The sequence below is a fragment of the Cygnus olor genome, chromosome 1, assembly GCF_009769625.2.
Source record: "Cygnus olor isolate bCygOlo1 chromosome 1, bCygOlo1.pri.v2, whole genome shotgun sequence".
Lineage (NCBI taxonomy): Eukaryota > Metazoa > Chordata > Aves > Anseriformes > Anatidae > Cygnus > Cygnus olor.
The window spans coordinates 178,391,081-178,416,632 of NC_049169.1; the positions used below are offsets into that span (position 1 = coordinate 178,391,081).

Sequence of the window (25,552 nt, forward strand, 5' to 3'; positions counted from 1 at the left end):
CCTGAAAGCAGAAGGGTGAATCCTCATCTCAGGCAGAGGGAGGATCCCTTATTCCTGGTATCTGCCTTAACAGGGGGTTATAAAAATTGCACTTAGTGACGCTGGGGCTGCTATTTTTAGGCTACAGCACTAGGAGTTCTGGTAGGTTTGTTTAACACAGAACAGTCATTTCCTTTAACAGTCCTTGCATGATTTTACAATCTGACTGCCCATCCATACCTCAGCTAACAGGTTTTTTTGGGGTGGGGTGAGGGACGGAGTTGGGGGGTGTCACACTTTCATCTTTTTTAGCTGCCATGGTGATGGTAATACAAACACCTCCAAAGGATGAGTTACTTCCCTTGGAAGAAGAAAGTCTTACTGTACACACAAGGACTGCAGAAATCTTCAGTGTAATTTTGACCACATGGTAAGCTAGTTTGGTGGGTCATAAAGCAGAAAACTCCATCTGGGGCCAAGGTCATGTCAGCCCCATCAAGGGAACATTTTATGTTATTCTCTTCCACTCTGAAGACCACGTTTTATTTCTCACTCACGCCAAATCAGGGGTATAACTTATGAAGAGTATTTTGCAATCTAAATAGCTATTTATACATTAAGTAGAAGATTTGCTGCCAAAAGAAGTTTCTCCCCAGATTCAGATCTAAACCACATTGATTATATGCTTTCAGAAAAGCCTTCCAATCCTTTATCCTCCTGCTCGTACAGTTTTCCACATAGGAGGGTGAGCAAAACATCTCAGCCCCTCCGTGGAGGACCGATAGAAGTTAGCACACACTATGAATGCAATTCCACATCTGGTGAAACTGGGGGAGACTGTGCAAATAACTTGTTCAAAGCAAATATAGGAGATGATTGCCAGAGCCCAGAGAAGGCCCCGGCATGGCTGGGTGGTACCTGACCCGTACTCCACACTCTTTAACAGCAAATACATAATACAAAATGATGGTCTCCAAAACTCTAACACAGAAAAAAATAATAATAATAAATCTTGCTATGTCTGGCATTCTATTCCAGTATGGGATGTTTGGGGGTTTCTTCTGGAGATTTTGTATTATTTTCCCTGGGAAGGAATCGTTAGACTATAGGGATATCTGGGAGAAAAAAAAAAAAAAGAAAAAAAAAAGTGTTTACTGGAAATAAATATTCAGGATGGAGCCAAGAGAAAAGAACTTGCATTATGAAGACAGGCAGCCTTTACCATTATAATTTAGAGTCAAACTGAGGTTATCATAACTTATCTTATTCAGCATGAGAAGAGTTAAAGCAATATGCTTTCAGATGTCCTCAGCTGCAGTCTCACCTCCTCCCACTGGGTCCCTGCCCTACATTCTGGCACTGCAACTGGTGGAGGAGTCTGAAGGAAAGCAGAAAGAGCAATGTTATTAGCATTCAGAAAATGTAAGAATAAACTTTGCTCCCTGAGGGAATGACTTGAGTGACACAGTGGAAAAAAGCCTGGGGACATGTCTTCCTGCACCCTCTGCCTCCATTACCAGTGCAAAGATCCCTGGGTCTCCAATGGAATTAAGTCTGCATTGCCTGTTGCACAATCAGGACATACCTTGGTAAGATACTGTTGATTAGATCTTTCTTAACCATGAATATGTACCAAATCTATCTGATGTTGTTCAGTTATAGGGAATGAAGTTCACCCTGTGGCCACTTTGGCAGCAAATATTCTTCATTTTCCTTTGTAGTTCTGAGATTTATAATTTAATATTAAATCCTTAAAAAAAAAAAAATCAAATATGTGAAATATTTTATATCAGTTCCAAGAGGGGGGGGGGAGAACTGAAACAGCATTCATGGATACACACATAGAAATGTAGACTGTATATTACTAATATATTAACAATCTGTATTACTTTAAGGTAAATATATAGGGTAAGAATGAACAGGAAATGTAAAGTAAAATGACTGCAAATGTGACTCAAAGGTTTAGAATATTTTGAAAGTAACTCTAAAGGTAGCTCCAAGAAGATTTCAGTTTGGCATTGAAGTATGTGTAAGTTTTCCTATATAGCTGGGAAAATGACAGTCAGAAGGTGGGTTTTTTAAACTTACTTGGCAAAAGTTTTAATAGCAACAGCTGTCCAAACATGCTGCAGGACTTCTCTACACAAAAATACAACATCTACTGAATATTTGGATTGGGATTTTATTTACAAGCAAATCCTGTTGCCCTTGCACTGCCTTCACATACTGCATTTTACAGACAGTTACATTTTTTGTTTCAAACAGCCTTGAGGTTTCTGTGAGGGAGAATGGCAAGACTGAAACAGAGAAGAGAAAAACTAGTGTGCCAGTGCTCAACGTTACAGATCTTGTCGTAAGCACGAGTTCACTGCTTTGTAAAGGTACACAAGAAAACTAACGTGGAGAGTGCAAAGCTGTTCAGAGCAGAGAAATAACTCTGATTTTGTATGCATGAAAATATTTGAGAGCTGTGTTAGGGCAGCACCACTGTTTTCTGTCCCCAGTCTAACCACACCAAAGGCCACCTTCACCCTCAGTGCCTGCCCGGTGCTCCCCATCAGCTCTCATGGCACCAAACCCAGAAAGCAGCAGCCCGTGTTCCAGTGCCAAGTTTCCCCTTCTCCAGTCAGCTCTCTTCTGCCATGTGTGACTAGTAATTTGGGGAAGGTGAGAGGCTTTCTCTCTCCAAAGCTTGTCTTTGATGGGGTCCTCACCCTTAGCTTTGCCAGTGGGAAACATGAGGTACTGGCAGGTTAGTGGTAGCTAACTCAGATGACCATGTCGTAGGAGTACCACAGGACTTGTATGGATCTGCTGGATGGAAAGGGACAGAGTGGATCAGAGGTTGTGCCTTTCACAGATAGGTTTCCATGGTGTGAACTTTTCACAGCACCACTCCAGTGATCCCTCCTTCATGCAGCAGCCCTCATGTCTCCCTGCTGGAAATGCTCTGGCTCCCATAGCCTCTTGTGCAGTGGTCTGGGGAAATCACCCAAGGCATCTTTTTAGAAGTACCAGCTGATGTAGAGCTGCTCCTTTGCACGCAAACAGAGAATCCATGCTCAGGCATCTCCCATGGGGTATATGGAGTGAGATGAGGTTTGAAAGACACTCTGGTTCTTGGATAAAGGTAATAAGAAAACATTCAGTCTATTCCCCCTCTTTTCTGAGGGGCTCCCCTGAATCAGCAAGATCACTTCCAACTATTAAAATAATCACTAAGAATATAAATATATAAATGCATTAGGAATAGAAGGAAAAAAAAAAAAAAAAAGAAAAAAAAAAGAGAACTTAAATAAGGAGAAGGGGAAACAGAAATGCTTCCAGAAAAAACAGGAAGAGAACAAAGCAGTGAACTCTGGAAAGAGAAGATGAAACAAGTGAGCTAGAGTCATGCAGACCTCAGCATTACTCAGTGTGTTGCTGAGAAACTGAGAATACGCCTGGTCTAACTCCCACTAGGCATGGGTGGTGGGTTTCACAGAAGAAATTATAGCGCGGTAAGAAATGGCATTAGGTTTAAGAATAAATTTTCAAATGGCATTAAAATGAAGGCCTTGAATCGTCTTCCAAAATGTCATTTTGCCCTTCCCCTCCATATTCCCCACTGTCATCTAAGTTTTTTTTTCTTATTTGAAAGTAAGAGCTGTCTAAGGATCATTAAGCAGTCAATTTGGTGGCATTTGAGCATGGGCTAAATGTAAGCCTTCACATACTTTTCCTATCCATAGAGCTGAGACTCAGCACTTTCAAGGAAGGGGGAAGATTTATGGATTAGACATCCATGCACGTTCCCACCCGGGTAGCCCCACACTCCCTCCCAGCCGTGTCTTGGCTCAGACACCTTGGAGAACAGCATCGAGGTAACCATGGTGACTAGGGCCTTAAAATGGTTGTAGTCATGATCATTTAAAACAAACAGCTGCGTAAGTCTGGCCTAATCCTAATGTAATCCTCCCAAGTCTGGCAACCTAAAAATAGAAAGGAAAAAAAAAAAAAGGTCGTCCACCTACTCAAAATTAGTTCTGCCTCAAACAGCGGAGAATTTGTGCTTTGCAGCTAAATCTAAATTCTGCTTCTCCGTGAGACAGGGCTTTTGTGTCACAAGTTCATTGTTATATTTTTAGACCCAGACACTGAAAGGTGGGGCTCAAATATAAACCTCATTGTACTTCGGCAGCAAACAGGAATCAAATGATACCTTGCAGAGGTCAAGCTCTATTTGAACTCTCTCTGGAAGGTTGGAGGTTTTTGTTTGTTTGTTTGTTTAATTTTTCCCAGACATTATAGTTTTTTCATTAGCTTCCTTCACAGGAAGCTTTTAGTAGCTCTTCATGTGGCTCTTATGTTTGTCACAGTGTGGAGGGATTCAAAGGCTTTAAGTGACTTTCTGGAAGACCATCAAGATGGGATTAAATAACCATTCTGCTATTTTAACCTGGGTCTTCTGCTTTTGCAAGCCCAAAGTCATCCTTTGTGGGTCAAGACATCAATATTCATGGCTGTACCTTGCCTTTGAGAAAGATGCTTTCACGCTTGTCAGAAGTTGCAGTAATAAATAGGACAGAGCTGTATGGTAGAAGAGACGAATAGAAGAAATTACACAAGGTCTGCATCAGGAGCTTGTGTGCAGGAACCAGCTCCTCCCTACCACATTCAGGGACTACTGCCATGTCTCTGACTGTCTAAGGAGCTGCACTGGTGAGGGGATACTGAGAAAAGAGAGTGTTCTCTGCTCCTAGGGTCCCAACATGCTCTCCCCAATAGCAGTGGAGATAGACCAATGTTGTCATGCACATTGTTTTTGGTGTTTGAAGTAGGATCCAAGATGTGTATAGACATTCCCGAGGTCACCCATGATCAGCAGCAGGGCGCAGAAGGACATCGTTGCTTCCAAACCGACCTTGGCCCCACCAGCTGAGGAGGCAGCACCAGCATTGTCACTGCACATTTGGTCTCCCTCACAGGGCTGAACTGAAGAGATGCACTCAGAGTGATGGAAACAACACCGGGGTTGTAATGGAGGAGTGAGGAGGCTGGGAAAATCTTATTTTTCTTCCCACAACCACTAAGTACTCCTTATAAAGTGCTGATGGAGAAACTCTGGTACTTCTGTGGGAGAAGAATGCGGCAGCACTCAGGTGCAAGGGGGAACCTCACTTTCTATTTCTGCTAGGATTTGGGTAACACAGCTTACTTTTAACCTTCTTTTTTGTTATTGTTGTTGTTTTGTTCTTTTTTTTTTCTGCATAAATTTGTGAGAGAAGGAGCCAAGGGGTGCTGAGGAAAGCAAAGCTGATTTCGAAGATATATTTATAAATCTCTAATGTTGTGTTTTAAAATCTCTCAAGGTAATCATCCTCTTTCTACCTCCTAGGTCTGTTTATATATTCCTTGTGTCCTGAGTGTACAAGAGGACCTTCAACTTCCCATCTGTGAAAAACAGCCATCATAATGAGGTGTTGATATGTTTGGAGCGCTACCTGCTACTATAATAGGAATGATTAATAGTGATAGATCATTTTCCACACCCACACAGATAATAGCATCTCTCCTGGGGTGGCTGACAATGTAATTGTGGCAGAATGCAGGGAGGCCTGAAGCGCATTTCATTATTGACTGGGGTACTTTGTCTCGTCCTTTAAAAAAAAAAAAAAAAAAAAAAAAAAAAAAAAAGAAAAAGCACAACACATATACACAGAAAAACCACCTGACAGGAAAAAGGAAAAGCGTGTGCAGTACTTTTTAAAAATCAGCACACAGGCACAATTAAAGATAACAATGCAGCAGCAAATCAGTGCAACCCATCGGCATTTTCTTGTTCCACCACACACAACAACGTTTTTTGCCCCAAGAGACATTTTTGGAGGTGCAAAAGTTCACCTGCAGCCTGTTAATTCACTTTGAGACGGGACTGCGATCACTTAATGGACTCTTCTTGTACTGGCTGCTATGGTAACTGCTGCATCACGCTCTCCATAGGCTTGTTTTCGGAGAAGAGTGTAAACTGCGAGAGCAAATCTCAGATGGGTTTGTTACTGGAATCAAAATCCCAGGGCGGATTTGCAATTCTACACATGGTCTTGGCCCACCAAGCACTCCTTTTATGGGCATGTTTGCTCATCTGGCTTAATTTTAAACCCAGTCCTTAAGCATTGTGTGCTCAAAAACACTTCTCAGAATTGAAGTCTTCTGGGTTTGGGCTGGGTTGGAGGCACATGTGGAAAGCTTAAAAAAAAAAAAAAAAAAAAAAAGCACAGAAAAAAAATAAAAGATGAGACAAACAGAATGGAGATTGGGTTAAATCATTCAGCCCATCTGGCCTAGTCATCAAGCTCAAAGGCTGAAGAAGCAAAGCCCTCTTCAAAAGCAAGCAAAGAAATGTTCTCAGGAAGTGGGAAAAAGAGATACCAAGTCTTAACCAAGTGTAACCAAAGCAGTGGTAAATACCCAAGTCTGCAGACACTCTGGAGCGATAACGAAGAGACCTGGGAGTGGAGATTTCTCATCCATTTCCTTGGCACGAGCAATACGATGAAAAGTGACCTTCACCATCTCCTGTTCCATCTGTCTGCAGAGAGGGTCAAGGAGTCAGGTGCTGGGACAGGGCAGAGAATCTCTGTGAGTGAGATGAAGGAAAGTGTTGAGGGAAAGCAAGGGGAAAAGGCATCAGGGAAAGGGGAAAAATGGGGAATGAGAAACAGAAGATGCAGAAAAGTGAAACTGGATGTAAGTGACCTGCTGGAAGCTAGCAGACATGTTCCTGTGAACGGATGGGTGAGGTCAGGCAGTGGCGGGCAAGCAGGATAGGGGTAATAGCAGAGGATGCAGGTTCATGTCTAGGCAGGAAGCAGACTTTAGAGCTGGAAGGGGCCTCGAGAAAAGAAGAAGCTTACTCTTCACCCCGCAGCAGGACCTTCCCTGTCAGGGTCAAATCTCACAGATATATGTCTGACCTGTTCTTAAAGATCTCCAGCAGCAGATGCTCCTGGACCTTCATAGACCTCCCACTCAGTGGTTTGTCATGTTTTTCTCAGAGCTAGGCTGAACATCCCATTTCTTTCTCAAGTGCATTAGAAGAACATATTGATTATATCTTCTTCTCAGAAGTGTTTGAAGACTACTTAGTCTATAATGTCCAAATATTCCAGCTGATGTTTTACCAATGAGCTTCAAAAGGATTATTCAATGTACCTTGCAAGCTACATTCCTATCAGTATGATGCCAACCTTTTTTGCAGCAACATAACCTTCTTGACTGACTGTCAGCTTGTGATCCACCATTACCCTCATATCTTCCTCTCCAGAACTGCTACTGATCAGATTTCCACTGTAGAGCCAAGGGAAATATACAGCCATATAGTCATATACTTGATTATTCTAGCCTGAATGCAGTACCTTCTGTAACTGTTGAATGCCATTCGGACTTCTCCCTTCAGACCAGTCTTTAAGGTCATTTTGAATTTTAACTCTTTCTTTAAAAATATTTGCCGTCACCTCAATCTCCAAAGTTAATGTATGTCCTTTCTAGTCCCGCATCTATTTTATTAATGAAGGTACTGAATAGATGTGATTCAGGACAGAACCTTGCAAAATCCTATTGAATCCATCCATTTTAGCATGGGTCTAGGGATAACTTCATCCTGGAAAAGGGCAGAAGAGATAGAGAATGAAGAAGAAAATGGGAGTAGGTCAGTTAGAGTGAAAAACCTCTTAGACTGAGTGGAGGTGATGTGGTAGTTGTAAATAGGTAGGGAAATGGACTGTAGCATCATACTATTGCTTTTGGCCATAAGGTAAGAGACAGAAGTGAGTGAAAGGAATAAAAGAAGCAGCATGAAAATCAGGGGAGCCCAAATTGAACTGATGGGTTCCCTAAGCATTTGACAAAATTAGTGAATCAAATAAATTATTTTTTAAAAAATCAATACAATTATCAACAAACTACACAACTTATATGTGGTGCCTGTCAGACCAATGAAAAGGAAAACTACTCCTAGATATGGGCAAACAGGTAGTGATGGGCCAATCAGCAAAGCCACAACCACAGCAGAAGTCTGGGAAAAGTAATAGTGCAGGGGAAGCAGTTCAGGCAGCACTGGGCCGTGCTGTTCCCCAGTGCCTCCATCTGCAAACCAAACCACTCCTGTTATCTCCATGGGACAAGTGCAGGGAGCAGACAGCACTGTATGAGTAAGCACCCAGTGGAGCTGAGAGCAGGAGAGGGAATGACTGAGAGTCATCTGATATCAGCTGTCAGCAGGACATGCTGGAGGGCTGCTTTTTTCCTTGCTGCTGCATCTCTGCAACCTGCCAAGTGTGAAAGCAGGGCTTTCAAATTGGTATCAGCGAGCAAACACTCAAGGAAGACAATCAGCCAAGAGACAGAGTGGTGTGTCTCACAGGCTGTCCTCCCTTGCTGCCCCTTTTCCAGCAGAGGCTGTCAGCTCCTCAGGTTTGAACATCAGGCTTCACCTAAGCCATGTGGTAGCCAAGACATCCTTCCTTGTCCCCATCACATGGTGTGAGCTATTTAGGCTTTCCACCCTCTGCCCTGTATGATGACTTCTGAGGTGGCAAGAGCTGCCCCATGTGGGTGGAAGGGCTGGAGGGCAGGCAGGCCTGGACCACCACCAGGCCTTCCTGGGGTGTGTCACCACCTCTGTCACCGGGAGGGCATAATGACAGGTCACCAGGCAGGCATTAAGGTCACGGGTGGGGAAATGACCATCCCAGTGCCAATAGTGACATGCACCTGCTCCTGACTGTCCCAAAATGTGCAATAAGTCAGCGAGGACAGACCTGAGCCCCTTGGGCTTGGCCCCGTGCCATGGCCACTGCTGGCAATTCACATGCTGAGATCCTCTTGCTCACCATTCACATGGGCTGTGTTCTGACACACATCACCCAAAATAGAAATTCCTTTCTAACTACATGGTTGTCTCTGGAGCTGCGTTTGGGCCTTGGTCAGCTCCTGAGACACCAGAGTCACCCTCCTTTGAGGCAAGGAGCAAGTCCTCCTCGGTCAGCAGGTGCTGCCAGCCTCCTGGGAAGCTTGCAGCCATACAAAGTAGGCAAGCTGTGATAACACTCTCTTCCCACAGGTTTTGCCCAGATTGACAGCTCTACCCAGTTGCCCGTGGTGACGGTTTAGCTACCACGTCGTCCCTCCATGGAAGCTCTTCTGGTTGGCCACAGCAGGAGATGTGCCTGAGCCCTGGTTTGGGGGAGCTTGAGGGTGCAAAGTGAGGTGCACAGGGGTTAGGAACATGAAAATGAAGCTAGGCAGGCATCTGCTGTGGTAGTGAAAGATAACACACCAGCAAGGCAGTCCCTTAGGGACTCTGCTGCTTTGTATCCTTCCAGATGAACATACAGACAGGGACCCCCTCAGCCTGGATTTGGTGATTATGGCCAAAAAATAATCCCATACCTGTTCTTTCAGAGACCTTAATCTTTGTCATCCACTGTCCTCCAAAATAAAGGTCATATGTAATAACACAAACAAGCAAGGGCTAGGCTTTTTTTGCTCTGTACTTTATGCTTTACCTCAAGTGTACCAAAAAGAGAGACAAATTAGCTTGAAGCATCCATTTTTCAAGATACCTGGGCACTGTTTTCTGCAGGAGAAATATGAGTCTGAAACCATCTGTTATTTCCTGTGAAATATCTCCCCTGTCTGACGGGGCTGACTGCTGCACTTCTTACTTCCTTTACACAAGCAGACAAAAAAAAAAAAAAAAAAAAAAAAAGGCAGCAAATGGCCACCCATACTTTCAGCTCTGTTTACTGATTTCTACAGCTTCCTCACAAGACACTGCCAGAAAGGCAGTAGTTTAGCTGACTACAGGCTGTTCTCATTAATCCCCCTTAGCTAAACAAGATGCAGAGTGGAAAACTGCAAAGCAGGAAAGCCAGCAAATTGCATCGAAGAAGCATTTTAGGAAATCTGAGCAAGACACTTTTTGCATCATGCCCCTGTTGATGAGCAGTTGTTTCTAACAAAGTGCTTTTTACCAGTCTAAAGCACATGGGTATTTGTATGCATGTAGGGCTATTTGTAAAGTTTCTGGAAGGCCACTTCCTTCCTCCCATGCTCCCACAGCTTTTTGATGTCTTCGCTACATTCAAAACATCATTAGTTAGCTGACCAAGGGTGCTGACCCTTCTTGTTTCCACCTTATTTACATTGTTCGCATTTCAGGGGAGCTAATAAAAGGCAACAGTGGCAATGCCGTAAGCAGGAGTGAAGCTATGACATTGCCGCTGCACTTCTCAGTTCATCCTGGGGCCTGCTCCTGTGTTCAAAGGCACAGCAAGAGGGATGGGAGGTCTCTTTTCCTTCTCCTTTCCACCTAGCCAATACTACTCTTGGGGAAACCCTCATCTTGGTGGTTTGGTGGGCTGATTCCTTTACCTATTTGCATAGCCTATGGGTGAGATAACACAGGAGGAAGCAGACAGTGGTTGTTAAAGCCAGCCCCATGGGAGGTGGAGGAGTGTGGAGACCCCATGGTGGGTATCTCCAGCAGGGCTGTGCCCCACTGACTCTCGAGGGAAAGGGAGACTCTTGCCTTTGTGGAGGGGCAACAACAAAGCATGAGGGACACGAGCTGGGGACTGGCTGCACTGCATAGGATCACAGAATAGCTGAGGTTAGCAGGGACTCCTGCTCAGAGCAGGGCCACCTACAGCAGGTTGCTCAGGGCCATGTCCAATTGGGTTTTGAATGCCTCCATTTTATATATATAAAAAATCTAAAAACCTTTATATATATATATATATATACATACACACACACATATATATACATAAATCTACAGGAATTTCTTATATTTTAGTTTGTACCCATCATCTCTTGTTCTGTCACTGGGCACTTCTGAAAACAGTTTGTCTCCTTCTTCTTTACTCCCTCCCATCAGCTATTTGTCCACATGGATAAGATCCCCTTGGGCCTTCTCTTCTCCAGGCTGAGCAGTCCCAGCTCAGCCACTCTTTTTATGAGACGTGTTCCAGTCCCTTCATCATCTTCATTGTCCGTCATTGCTAACAAGGCAGCTGGTGAATGGCATTTCAGAGCTCCCTGTACCAGCCTTCTGATCAGCTCCTGTTTTGCCATAGCCACCCTGTCAGGCTGGAGGAGCCTAGCTGAAAATTGCTCATATGTTGATATCTGTTTGAAAGAGCTCCCAGTCCATGCACATGACGCTTTCCTGACAGCATGCCAGAGACAGATCACTCGACTTGCTCTTTGTTTTCTTTTCTCTGCCAAGCTCACAGGCTCAGCAGTCACAGAAACATAACCTCCAAGATATGAAGTTAGTTCTTCGGTGAAGACACAGAAATCAGTGTTCATTTCTTTATTCTTGTTTTGGCAAGTGATGTTACCCTTTGCTCGGATCCCCTACTACCTGTCTTCACTGGCAGTATAACAAGCTGGGAGCTGGCTCCCTTCTTGCTCAGAAACTCATTCCTCTTTTGAGCTTAAGCATTACAATCACTGAGGCATCTAAGTCAGGCAGTTCTTGTAGACGGCTTGGAAACAAGTGGTCAATCTTTTTATGCTTCATTTCAGTAGACATAACAATGCTTTCTTCTCCTTTATCTTTCCTGCCTTTATTAGGTTGTAGTTTCTGCAGAGAATCTGTTTACTACTCAGTGTTAGCTTAATATAGTAAATAAATATATGGTGATACAGTATTATGGGATATATATGATACTATAAAGATAGATAGATAGTTACATACATACACAGTATGAAGGATAGTAGGCAAAATACAGGTTCTTATTTTTGCTTGAACTATTCCTATTAGAGGTACCCTGATGACTTCTAACCTTTTGTTAAATTACTAAAGCAGTCTCCTGAATGTGTTGCCTTCACAAAATAATGGTCATGAAACAGATGAGAAGCTTGGGGACTTTCCAGTCTTCCTGTAAACTATATCTGCATGGGTTGTTGCAACATCATCCATTAATGCTGGTTCACGTGGAAAGGGGTGGGATGAAATTGCACGTTGCTGAAAATCCAAACAAAACGAAGTCTTCTTTTATGATCTTCTAAAAGGATGCAACTTCACGCTCTTTATGTGTCAAAGTTTTCAGATAAAAAAGGCTTGGTAAATTGGTAAATAGGGTAATTTTCTCTAAATACTTGCTATAAAACCCTGACAGATTTTTCCAAGCCTAGGAAAAAGAGTGAAACCAGAATGGCTATTTCACATAGAAAGTAAATCCCTTAATAGTCAATCTTTCTGATGGGAAAGGAAATTATTATATAGACCTGGCCAGGCACCATCACATATTCCGTCACAAATACTTCTGTGGGCAGAGACCCACAATCCTACAGTATGAAGGGATAGATCAAGAGACCACCGTGTCCGCTGGAGGGATTACAGTACATTACTTTACAGCAATACGTAGCTTTGCCAGCCCGTCTAAAGTTACAGCATTTCCGCAATCCACATAATATGCTGAAGAGTTATTAAGTTTGACTAAACCAAACACCAGTGGGTGTGACAGCCATGTGGCAAGTGCTTGACTCAGACGTCTACCACAGAACTTGAATTTCTCATATATTTTTGTACTCCTCAGTGAGGACAACAAGCAAGGCTGGAACTTATTGGTCAAGGGCTCAGTGGGCTGTGTCAGGATGACTAAACACTTGTCCTGGCTGTGGCACCAATCCTTGACTAATCTCTCTGTGCCTGAGGTTTCAGCCTTTCCGATTGCTTTGTTCTCAGGCACCATTCCCAGCAGGAGAAGAGAAATGTTGTCTGTGGAATAATTCCCCCAAGTGAACAAAGATTTGGCTAAATATGTTGTGACACGGGAATAGAAACACATGGGAAAAAGTGGGAGGTTGTTTAAATTTGCTACAAACAACAATAGCCTGTGTATTCTGACAAGACGTAGCACAGTTTCTGACATAATGGATCACTTGTGTCCTCTCATTCTGACGATCCAGGTCAGTGAGTCTTGCAGCATAAGGTGCCCCACAGGTTTAGCTGTTTTCAGGATCTAGATCTTAGTTGTGATACTGGAAATGCTCAGGTGACTTTGCTGTTATGCAGAGTGATATAAACAATGAACTCTGTGAAGAAGCCCAGAGATAATGGGGAGTGACTGAAGCCTAGCATGAAACCACTCTTGGATGTCGTGCTGTTTATAGACTCTGTCCATTCGAGCAAGGCAAAGCCTCTCCTCCTGGGGTATCTGTCATCCTTTAATGGTGTTACTTGGCTTTAATAATTAACCCCACTTATTGATATAGCTGTTTTGATTTATTTACTTTAAGAACTGGGGAATTTTCACACTCTTAGAATAACAGCTTTCTGCATAGTACAGCGTATGGTAATTTGCAGTTCCTGGATAAATGGTCTCTGAGCTTTGACTCACCTATCGGGAACTCTTTGCCATACAAATAACAGCAGAATATGTGAGGTGTTTGTAGGCTCACCAGTTTCTATTTCACAGTATGAAGGTTTGTTGACTGATACTTCCAGAACTGTGGCAGTAGGGGAAAATGCATAAAGATGACTCTTGTTTTCTTGTGTTTGTAGGTTATGTGTTCAATAAAGTGATGAGCCAAATTAAGCTGTTACAGTGCACAAGCTGAGTACCCTAAAGGTAGCTAAACCTCATTCCGTTTCAGACCAAAAGGAGGAATTCTGAGCCAAAGAAATCTTTCAGAAAGAAATTGGCTTAACAAAAAATGTGACCACTTTCTATTAACTTTGTTGGTCTGTGTTTTCAGATCATCACAGCTATACTAACTCTGCTAATAAACTTTATTTTGCATTATTAACTCTGGTGTCAATTTAAATCTTGAACTGGGAAGCAGATCCTGGAGTGAGTTGATTGTTAGCTAACATAGTGAAAGTCTCATAATAAAGTAAAGCCTATCAGTAACAGCAGTTACTGATTTAGCTGTATGATTAACTGCAACTGTGAGGAACTACCTTTCAATGAGTAACTAAAAAGAAGATTTCAGCCTTGTCTGTGGGCTGTTTTGCTCTTATGCTCTAAGGTTTTTGACCCTCCTCCCTTAAAAATAGCATCTAAAACAATTCTCACATTGATCATTGCTTATTTCTTTGCAATGCATTTCAGCACACATCTGGTAGTCATGGGGTTAAAAAACAGCTGGGGGGGAGGGGGGGGCAGATATTACATTTTGCTGACTTTGTCCTAAAAAATTCTTTGATATTGTTAATGAGCTACAAGGAAACACTAAAGTATAAATGCGTAGAGGAAGCAGAACAGTTCTGAATCCATTCCCATCTGTAGGTCTCCCTAGATTCCTGCTGCAATATGGGAAAACAAAGAAGACACTCAGTCTGTACCATCAGACTTTATTATGTTCCTCTGTTATGCAAGAAAATGATTGCAAGGCATGTTCATAAGGAGATCATCATTATACAATTAAAGTGAAACTAAGCTGGTGTTTGGGAGCATTTAAGCTGCCATTAGAAACTGAAGCTCAAGCTAATATCATATTTCAGTGATGTTCTGACAAGAGCTCTGAAGGAAATTGCCCTTAGTGAGTTGTGCCTGAAGCTATATGCTGGGATGTACAACAGAGCTGATTCCAGGCATTGTATCTTTGTGATTCCCATAGCATATGCAGCGTAAGAATATCTGTAACACAAACACTTATTCTATTTGAGCCTCTAGGCCTGTCCTAACTACTGTGCTTCTAGGCTAAACTATATCAGGGATATGCAAGAGAACTTCCTTCATCCATTTTTGCTTGAAGCAAAGAACATCTCTTTCTGAAAAGCAATCTAATCTTGATTTGGAAATTGTCGGTGATGGAAGAATCAACCACAACCCTGGATAGATGTTTCCGATGGTTAATTATCTCTGTGGTTGAAAAATGTTACTCACTTCTAGTCTGAATTTGCCTGGCTTCTGCTTTCAGCCACTGGATCTCATTATATCATTATCAGCTATGTTAAAGAGTCCATTTTCATATTTTCCTTATCCACATAGGCGTCATGAGAAGGATCCAATTTATGCAGATTTAGCTGTCAGACAATCACTGTATAATCTAAACTAGTTCACTAGGCCCTTTATCAGTCAACTCAGAGGGCCAGTCATCCCTCTTCCATGCTCCTTGAAGCTGGCAAGAACATCTACTTTACACACAACTACAGCTGGGCCTTGCTACACGCTCCCTCTTCTCCTGTTTGGGTTGGGTTCGTGAGTGGACATTGTATGTGGACCCTGTGCCTGGATGACTCTTGCTGTGACTCTCCCATTTTTGCCATATGCAGAACAGAGCTTTCATACAGTCAAGGTGCCTGATAGGGCAATTATACCTCCAGGATCTAGTCTAGCTTCCTTGAAATACCAGATATATTTGTCTGCTACCTGGTTCCTGTGGCCAGTGAGCCAGATATTTAGTCTGTATCCCCCTATCTCTGTAAGGTTTTCTTGCAGACTGGAATGGTTTGCAAAGATATGAGATCTTTTCTGTTCCAGACTGCTAAAAGTCACTTAGTGATGTCAGGCCTGACATTGACTATGTGATGTCCCCCTTTTTTTCCTCATATGCACATCATACCCAATGAAATAGTTGATGAAGAAAGATAATCTGGCAAATTTCAGGGCAAACTTATGCTATTCCAGAATGATTGACTGACCTTCCTCTTGAGGCAAGAAGCAACACTTCCTCTAGTGGAGACCTCAACCCCACAGTTTCCCTAGACACTCATTTTCCAAGAACATCAAGAGCTACTGGAATAATTTCCTTCTCTTCCTATCCCTGTCTGGCCAGGTCACCACCCAAACCACTGCCACTGTCTGCTTCTCTCTTTCCTGGGTAAGCAGGATGTTTTCTAGACTTGTCACTTCCATCTTTCATTTTCTTTTTGAGCTAAGAGGGAAAGAGTGGTGTCTTTCCTTGCCTTCACTAACAGGAATCATGCTGTCTTAACATCACTCTTGCAGAGTCACATCAATTCCATTGAGTCAGGTCACTAAGTTGGTGGATATCTACAGTAGAGATCTGTCTGACTGAAACTAACATAGGCTCACAGCAGCATATTTTCCCTTTTGAAAAAATAAATTTTAAAAAGTGAAAAGGGCAACAAGAAGTGGAACACTAGCACCAAAATGAGAAGAAATAACTCAGTAATGAGAATTTGAAATTTTTACTACTTATATTCCTAGACTGATATGAACCATTATTAGTTTTAGTCTCAGAAATGCAGTGGATGCTGGAGCAAAAACTCCTTTGTAGGAAAGAATCTCTAGCTCAGGAATGTTGAAAAAGATTAGTTAAAGTTTGAGTCCTTGTGTATAAACGGAGTCCGGTCTTTGAAGCACTGGTGACATAATGCTTCAACCAGTGGGTAGTAGCAAGGATTTCCCCAGTAGTGACAATGTGGTAGGAACAAGTGGCCCTTTAGACCCCACTGGAAATGTTCTGCTGTTTACAGGGAAAATTACCTTGAACTGGAGAGTGTGCACGTTTGTGTGTGTGTGATCACAGGCACAGCTCCTGATGGATATCACATTACAGGAGTACTTTCACCACTGCTTGTAGAAGCACAGATGTGCCAAAAGCAGTGATCCAGAGGGAACTTGTCAAAGGCTGAGTGAGAACAGTTAATCCTTCATGTCTATCCAGCCTTTTCTGCTGCAATTGTCTGCAGGAATGCTGCCTACCACCAGCTGCGGTAGTGCATGTAGGTGAAAACTGAGCTTGGGGCTCTCACATCACCACAACTTATTCCATGAAAGCCACTGCTCTGTAATGGTAACAGCCAGCCCAGTCTGGATTTCCACTGCAGTTAGATGCCATATTCAGATGGCATGATTTGTGAGCAAAACTCAGATGCAGTGATAAACCTCCATCCTCATTCCCCAAATGAACATCAGGGTCTCTGCCCACAGAGTAACATCCTTCTGGGTAACATTGTGGTTTGGTGGTGGTTCCCCAAAAGAGTTAGAGCAGATCACCTGGATGATTCTGAGATTTAAGAATACGAAGTCCACCTAAAATGGGGTTTAGGGAAATTTTGAGGGGAAAGGCTGAATATCTCTTTTAGCCACAAATCTCTTCTACTCAATCTTCACTGTCTGATACTAAAAGACCATGCATTAAGAAAAGGGTTTCCCTCTTCACGCACACCAATCTGATTTATGAGGCTGTCCTCTCCTCACAAGAGTACTTATGCTTTGTATTTCTCCAGAACAACCTCATAGCTTACAAATATTTGCACATGATGGAGCTGGAAGAAGATTTTTAAAGATTTGTAAATAGTTTAGGCAGATAATTTCCATTCATTTAATGTAATTCTCTGGGAAGCACTGAAAAATATCAGGGTGTTTATGAGAAATTTCTTTCAATGCCAGAAAACCTTTACATAGCTACTGTCAATGCTACTGTGCAAATAATAATACCGTAAGATTTCAAAATCATGTTTATAAGCTGGAGCTGTTATGGTTCAGAAAACTCCAATGATTCACCAGCACTGTTGTTATGGTTAATTTTCCAGGAAAAGTACGTTATTGCAACAATTTCTCTTTTTTTGTCATCACAATGTTTATTCCATTTTCTGCTTGTTTTTTACTGCTGAATCTTAGTCTGGACACAGAGATTCTCGTATCTAAAAAGGGTTTCTAAAACCATCAGCATTTTGAAACATATACAGACTGCCAGGGGATCTTATTTTTGGCTTTTTTAATGACTTAGTGTTTCTGAACTTTTTAACAGTAATGAGCAATCCTCCCCCTCAAATAGCAACATTTTAAAGTGGCGTTTCAACTTTTGTGGCTGCAGTCCACTTTTTTATAATGTGGGAAATGCCCTGCCTCTGAACTGTGTAAGTGATACGTCATTCTCCCCAAGCCTGCTTTTTAGCAGAAGTGAGTAAACACCTCTGAGGTCCTGAGGACGTGTTTTTTAAAACAGTGTCCAGTACTTGCAAGGATTGCAACAACGATGGCTGAGGAGTTAATAGAAAGAAAACACCAGGTCAGGAGAGAGTTGCTGAGGACAGGACAGGATGAGAAACTTGGAGTAATAGCACGGAGCAAAGGACAATTTCTCTTTATTCCCCAGCAGCAGCAAGTCTGTTGGAGTGCTGACTAAGCCTCCCGGGGGAGAGAGTAGGAGTCCCAGAGGATGAGCGGTAAACATGGGCCTGGACAAAGCACTGGGAAATGTGCTGCATGTCAGCAACTCTCTTGCTATGAGATGGAGATAAGATAGGTGGCCTAAACTGTCTCAAAAGACATCTGTGAAGTATCTCTTGAGGCAGACAGGGAGCAGGAGGCCCTCCAGGCTCTCTTGTTCCTCCAGGCTCTGCCTTTCTTCCATTTCCTCCTTATGCTGCTCCCTTCTCCTCTCCCTTCCTACCCTCCCCTATAAGGCCCCCACAAGCAGCCATCGATATGTGTTGTAACTCTTTCCGAAGAAAATTGACAGCATGCCGACAGTCTGGATTGTCACGGTACATTGAGGATATGGAGACCACTGCATGCAGTTTGTAAGACAGCCACAGCTCACCTTATGGTCTCCACAAGGTTCTCCTGGGAGTTGAAGGGGAAGGACCATTTGAGGAGGGCCCTGCCATCATGGGATGGATGTGACGCATGGGTGCAGCATGTCCAAACCATCCTCACTGCATGTATCTGGATCTGTGTTCATGAATAACACAAGCCAGAGTTTTCAGTTTTGTGATGGATGTTTTCAGACCTCCATCAGAAGGTTGGTTCCATGTGACACCAACACCTGGGGAGCTTCGAATGAGGAAAGGTGCAAGAAAACCATCCTCCTTTCCTATATAGAACAAGGCAGCCCCAGAGAAGAGCGTTTTAAGAGTGACATCAAAGTTTTCTCAACCAAAGGGAATCTCTCTGGGTCAGATTCCTCTGAAGAAACATAGTATCTATATCTGGGCATCCTACGCCTCCCAGCATCAACAGGAAAAATAAGCACAACTAAAAGTGGTAATACACATCATTTGAAATACCTTTGAAATTTGCCATGTATTCCTGTGCATTGACTCAACAAGGATCCAACAGTGATTAACTCAAATGTAAATAACTGTGTTGTAGACATACAGAGATAGGAGACATGGATCTTGCCTCTGTGCCTTGGTGTGCCCTGATTTCACTCCGTCAGGGTTGCAGGCAGTGAACCTTAACACCGCTCCAACTTCAATTGTTTAATTTCCCTTTGCCTTTCAGTCCGTTTTTGATTCACACCTGAACTTTGTGACTTCTTCCATGCCACTCCCCATATGCAGAGCATTCCTCCAGTTGAGGTTTGACAAACATCCTGGTTCTTAACACAGCTCAGAACACAACTGCTCTGTGAAACTCTGGGGCTGTCGTGGCCCCACCCCAGCAGGAGTTTTCTCTGTCCTGTGGAGCACCACTGGCACTGCCAAGTTCAGGACCTCCTCTCGCTCGTATTTTGCTGGTTCCTTATTCAAGGAGGTGTTGGATTCCACAACTAAAATAATAAATTCACCTCTTTAAAGCCTGGGAGTTCAAGTCATTCCCTTGTATGGAGTGGAAGATACAGGGAAAACTGAAAGGAGACTTAAGAACTGTCTTGTGGCTGTCATTAGGTGAATGATTTCTGCCAAAACAAGTGAATAAATTGCTCTCTGTGGCCACTGAAGGTAGGACAAGAAGTGATATATTAAAATTGCAGCAATGGTTAGCTGTTAGCAAAAAATTTGCAAAAGGAAAGAGAGTGGGGTTATTGAATACCTTGGTTAGATAGCAGAGACCCTGTTGCTGTTGGTTTTAAGATCAGACTTGAGAAACACATCACACTCACTGCCATCACAACTGAGCAGCAGAGGAATGGGTTAAATAGTGGTCCGTGACCCATTTCCCATGAGTTCTGTGTGCTTGTAGATAAGAATCCAAAAACGTTGAATCACAGAGACAGTATCCCAGCTTGTCCAAGGGCAAGACAGGGGCAGAAGGTTAGGATTTGGTGATGTAGTTTGGTAGCCCTGAGGAAAGTTGCCGTTTAGGTCACAGCTTTGTTGACTTCTAATGAAGTTGCTTAATTCTACAGAGCTGACAGAGCAATCTCCTGCTGAGGTTAGCAACGGTTGAAGTGCAAGAGCGGGTACAGAGACAGAGAAGCATCAAAAACATGCAGGTGCATTTGTTTCTCCTACTTGTTGCTCCAAGAGACACTTGAAAATACATATATGCCAGGTGTTCTTCTCATTTGTGAAAGCACAGAGAGATTTCTAAATATTCTTTGTTTAGTTTTGAGTTTTATCCAATTCCTATATACCAAAGAGATGTCATTTGAACAGGCTTGCAGGTAGACTGGAGAAATATTTGGTTTGACCTGGGAAACGCAGGTTTAAGGTAAGCAAGTGCACATGAGGCATCTCACACCTCTGGCTCCCCCCAGTCTCCAAGAGCAGGGCACCTTTTTGAACATGCCCTAACTCCTTTCCGGCATAAGCTCAACTTCCTACATGGAAACACCTTTTCTGAGTCACATCTTTGCACTCAGCTGGGATTTGGCCAGAGGCCACAGCTGGAAACCTATGCTGAGGAACATGCAAGGATACCAACCCAGCAAGCATGGTTTAACAGAGTCTACATTTGCTCTGGCACCCTTGTAGCCTGTCAGATGATTATGGTTTATTCTCTAGTCAGGTACCCAGTTGTTTAACTTCATCATTTAGTAGGGACTAGGTTGGGATGGCTGTCTCTACAAGGTAATGTGTGAGATCCTGATATCTTGTCTGAAGGCAAGGCTGTGATGCTCACATGCTGGGAATGATGAAAGATATCCCTCGCATGATGTTAGTGCTTGACTGGACATGGAGTCAGGTTGTCACATGCCATATCTGTCTCTGTGTGCCATGGTGGCCTGCGTGGCCCAGCCTGTATGGTCTGCACCAACCCATGTCGCTGCCTCCTGAGGCTCAGAAGGAGACATGGAAATACTGTGCGTTGTCTTGCTGCAGTAACCATGCTGCCAAGAGGAACCGATTGCCCTGAGTGGAACGTAAGCCTTGAAACCAGATGGAAGGGAGGTGAGAGAGGTATGTGCTAGGCTAGACCAGTGCCTTGTCCTTATGTTTTGGAGTATACATGGTCTGGGACAGGTCCACATAAAATAACTCACAAACACTCCATTTTGTGAGGTGCAAAGACCCCAGGGACACACTCCTTCACATCAGGTCTCCAGCATGGAGGCCTAAAGGTAGTAGACAAGTAGAAATGCCATGTGAAGAGTCAACCCAACTTAGGCCAAAGTCATGGACCTGGGCACGTTCAAGCCATATTGTAATGAAACACGATCCCATCAGTCCTGCCAAGACTGGTAGTAGAAAGCTCTCTGAGAAGGGAGCGTAAAGTAGCCTCAGGATGGGTAGAAGGAGAGGGAGGGCTAGCTGAGGAGCTGGATGAGCTAAGCAAGCCAGGTGAGGTGGTGAATCAATGCGTCATTCCTTGTGCAACCACAAGGCAACTCCCCAACAGGCTGCCCTTCCCAGGAGAAGCGTGTGTCTGTACAATGTGCGTGGATTGCTGGTGGGGGTGAATCCCTTCTCAGGACCCAGCAGATGAGTCAGAGTTGACTCAGGTCTTTGTAGTCTTCCTTGCTCAAGTGATACTGGGTAAAGAAGGGAAAAGATGAAGCCTGTTTGTATTTCTTCTGTGTGACTCCCACTCTTGCTATAAACTGTAAACACTGCAGAGAGGCAATTTTTTCTTTTTTCTTTTTTTTTTTTTTTTTGATAAACTTGACTGCTGGGTGCACACATTAAGCTATAAATCTAGTATTACATAGAAAAAAAAAAAAAAAAAAAAAAACAGCCTCGCTTATAACCGTCCCATTAAGCAAAAACATGTTCCATTCTTTGTGGGGAGACCATTCTCCTGCCCACATGTTGAGGTATCTTGGAAGCAGTATGTAGCTCTTTGAGGACCAATTATTAATTTGAATTTATTGAGTGCTGACAGATGTGCTTGGTGCTTTATGGTCACATAAGGGAACCCTTGTGGCTGCACTATTTCAAGAGAAAACTCCCATGAAAAGGTAGAAGACCCTTTTGGTTTAAGGAACTGAAAGAGGCTGTTCTGTTTTTGAAACACTGGCCTCAGCAGCACTCCACTGCATTGACAAGCTTATGGACCAACTTGTCTCCTTAGCAAAGTGCTAATAAATACTGACAGAAGTAAACAGGGAACCTCTCCTCTGCAACCAACCAGGTAACATTTGCTACACTGATTCTGTCTGCTTCAGCTATATCTGAGGGACACAAAGCTGCTGGGTACTAAGAATCAAACTCCGTTCGTTTTCATCTGTGCAACCATGAGAGAATTTAGCTTCTCATTCTGAAACAATTTGTTGAGTTGCAGGGGTTTTATTGAGCTTCTGTATTGTCTTCTCCCATCACCCGTTTATTCCAAAGCAAATGGTATCTCCCATGAGTCTGTGGTTTCAAGGATGGTGTCGTAATAGAGAAGAAAAATATTACAAATTATTTTATTTTTAATGATACTTCTAATGCTCTCTTTCAGCAGTGGAGAGCAGAAATTCAGCTATGGGAGAAATGTGAGTATAAAATTCAGAGTCTGGGACTGACTCTAGAGAAACGAAGAAAAGGAGGCATTAAGTATATCCTACAGGCTCACACAACATAGCTGGATGGTAATTTTTCTTCTTTAAAACAAAACTGGCGCTCTACAGAAGTAGAGGTATAGTATGTCCTGGGGCCTTCCAGGCTGTCTGTTCATGCAATTTTTCTGGTAGCTTCACAAAGTAAAATCTCGCCTCTTTGGCCTCGTGACCACAACCTGAGAATACTGACAATACTTAAATTGTTGAAAAGCAAAGAACAAACGGGCATACTCCCTTCTCGCTGCTGCTGGAGGGAGAGGTGAGACCCTAGAGGCTCTCACGCCATTAGGCTCTTTAAAACCAATGAGTCAGTGACACGTAGTATGGAGTCCGGGGAAACCATCCTGCTAACCTTTTCAAGTCTTTAAACTTTGATGTGTGATGGTTGAAGGTGATAATGGATTAAAGAAGAATCTGTTACGTCTTGGGGAGGTGAAAATGGCGAAACACTGTTGTTTTTTCTTTCCCCTCCCACAGGTTTAGATTACGCTATATAGAAAGAATTACCCAAAGGCAGATAATGCTTAAACCATTTAGAAATAATTAATAGACATTAGAGTCATTGCATACTGCAGAAAACTGTGTCCTGAAAGGCTAAACAATAACTTTCTTTGTTAGAGTAAAAGATGTTTGTTTAGGCTCAGCTGGAGCTTCCGACTACCTAATTACCCCGAGATGAAGTAGCTGTGCTCTTAAGGAAGTCAAAAATGCACTCCAATTGCTGGGCAACACAGGCCACCAGGTTTCCACAAAACGTCATGCAGATATGTTGTTAAATTAGTTTTGCAGGTGGAGGCTGTTCTTAAACTTCTGCACTTTCTAGAAGGCTAAAATAGTTTGCAATTTATCTGCAGAATTACTTTCTTCCTTCTGTAATGTGCATTAAAGAAGCACCTTAGAGACTGCCAATGTCTCTGCTCAGGATCCATGAGGACTGTCCTCCTAGCCATGACCAGCAACAGGACCCCCTTGTCACTCGTGGGTGACCACCATCCCTCCTTGGGACCATGGGATGGCAGGAAAGATTCCAAGAGCCAAGTGCTTGGCCAGCTTTGTAAACTTGAAAAGTCCTATCTCCTTGGCCATGTCTCACACTCATTTTGTCTCTCCCTTCTCCCAGTGGAAGAAGGAAGAATGAAGAATGGAAAAATTGAAGAAGGAAGAATGGAAGAAGCTGGCAGTATTCGCACCCCAGTGTAGCTGGCAAAAAGTGAAGCTAAACCATCCCCAGCTCCTCTGCTTGTTAAACACAAGGGAGGAAGGGATGTATCTGCTCCCAAGGTTTTGCAGAAGAAGATTATGGGAAACATCCCTTCTCCAAGGTCCTTTCTGATAGTGCCACTTCCCAGCTCGCACTCCTTAGTTTATCTCTGGCACACAAGTCTCAGCTCAGCTTGAGGTGGGAGCAGTTTGCCCTGCTGAGAAGGGATGTAAATGGGGGCTTAGACATTCAGGAACTGGAAGCCACTCTCTGGATTTGCTCCTGATGTTTGCCAAATGCTTTCTATTCACTGGAAGATGATGAAAAACATTTCTGTGAGTTTGTGGCTGTCTAGTTCCTAGCAAGCCGTTAATACAAGGGATGAAGGGGAAACCCAAACCCCCAAACCAAAAATCTGGACAACTTACAAACCTTCTCTATAGCTTAAATAGAGGCTTGGTCTAATACTCCTAATTGGCTGGAGCAGCCCTTACAATTTCCCAGACGGTTACTTAAGTGCATGTAACCACTGTAACTGCTATGCCTGTTATTGTGCTGCTTTCCTTTCCTGCTGACTGACACGGAGCAATGAAACTACCCAGGTCTGACATTACAAACCAGAACATTGAAGCCATGATATGAATGTAAAGGGCAATAAATACCCTGTTAATCTCTCCAGCAACACAGAAGCAATAGCAGGAACTATTTGCTCCAGAAAAATCTAGCTGGTGTTTATTATTTTTTTTTATTCTTGGAGTTCAAGTTGTTCCAGTTTTTAAATATACATACATTTGTGTCCAAAGGGTTTGTACTGCTATAGTAGAAACCTAGCTTTTTCCTTCGACCCTGGATCTGCTATTGTCTGTGACTCTGACGTGTCACTATGCCACTTAACATCTTCTTGTGACTGAAGACTTTCCCCTTCCCCTTCCCCTTCCCCTTCCCCTTCCCCTTCCCCTTCCCCTTCCCCTTCCCCTTCCCCTTCCCCTTCCCCTTCCCCTTCCCCTTCCCCTTCCCCTTCCCCTTCCCCTTCCTATCCCAGCAAGATGCCATGCTTTCCCTTATTGCACTTATTGACTGTTTTTAAACTTTTCTTGATGGTTTTCCTTTCATATGTCCATGGAATTTATTTAAACCCACGCTTACTTGAGAAATAACAGAAAGAGTCCCAACAGTTTATAGCAGGAACTTTTACCAGGAGCTTATGCTGCTCTGCCTTAATATTTTGGCTTTCTTAGAGACCAGATATCTGTTTCTCATGCTCCTGTACTGAGTTAGCTCTGTTTACAAGCTACTGCTTTTATTGATACCTCGTAATGAAAACATCTGCTCTCGGGACATCAAGATACCCATTTCCCTTTTGGCTTGGCAGTTTGGTCTCAGAACTATAAATCTCTCCTTTCCTAGCACCCCTTGAAATTATGACCTCTCTGAAGGACCTCTCCTCTCCTGGGCCAGCCAGCAAACTATCGGCGGAGTTCCCCAGCACCCTACTTACAGCTTTGAGGAGCACAGCCATGCTCAAGCAGCTTTACACAGTGAAGATTTCCTTCCCTGTGGCTGGAGTCCTGGTCCTGTTCCCCTTGTCTCTTGCAATTGTCGTCTCCTTTCCCAGCCCTGCTAGGATCCAGGCTGCATCCTAGACTAAACACACTCCTGGCCAAGGAAGCAGCTGGGGTGTCCATCATCTGCCACTTGGCTCTTCATGTTTGTGTGTGAAACCAGTGCTGGCTCGCCTTGCCTGCCCCT

The 25,552-nt window shown here is 43.3% G+C and overlaps 1 long non-coding RNA gene across 1 annotated transcript; it reads right to left on the bottom strand.

The window, feature by feature from the left end:
* Positions 1-1,147: 1,147 nt before the first annotated feature.
* LOC121062047 lies at positions 1,148-25,552 on the bottom strand. Its single transcript, XR_005815384.1, has 3 exons — positions 25,302-25,552; positions 18,496-18,626; positions 1,148-1,357 (listed from the first exon to the last, which is right to left on the bottom strand). It is a non-coding gene; the product is annotated as an uncharacterized LOC121062047 (long non-coding RNA).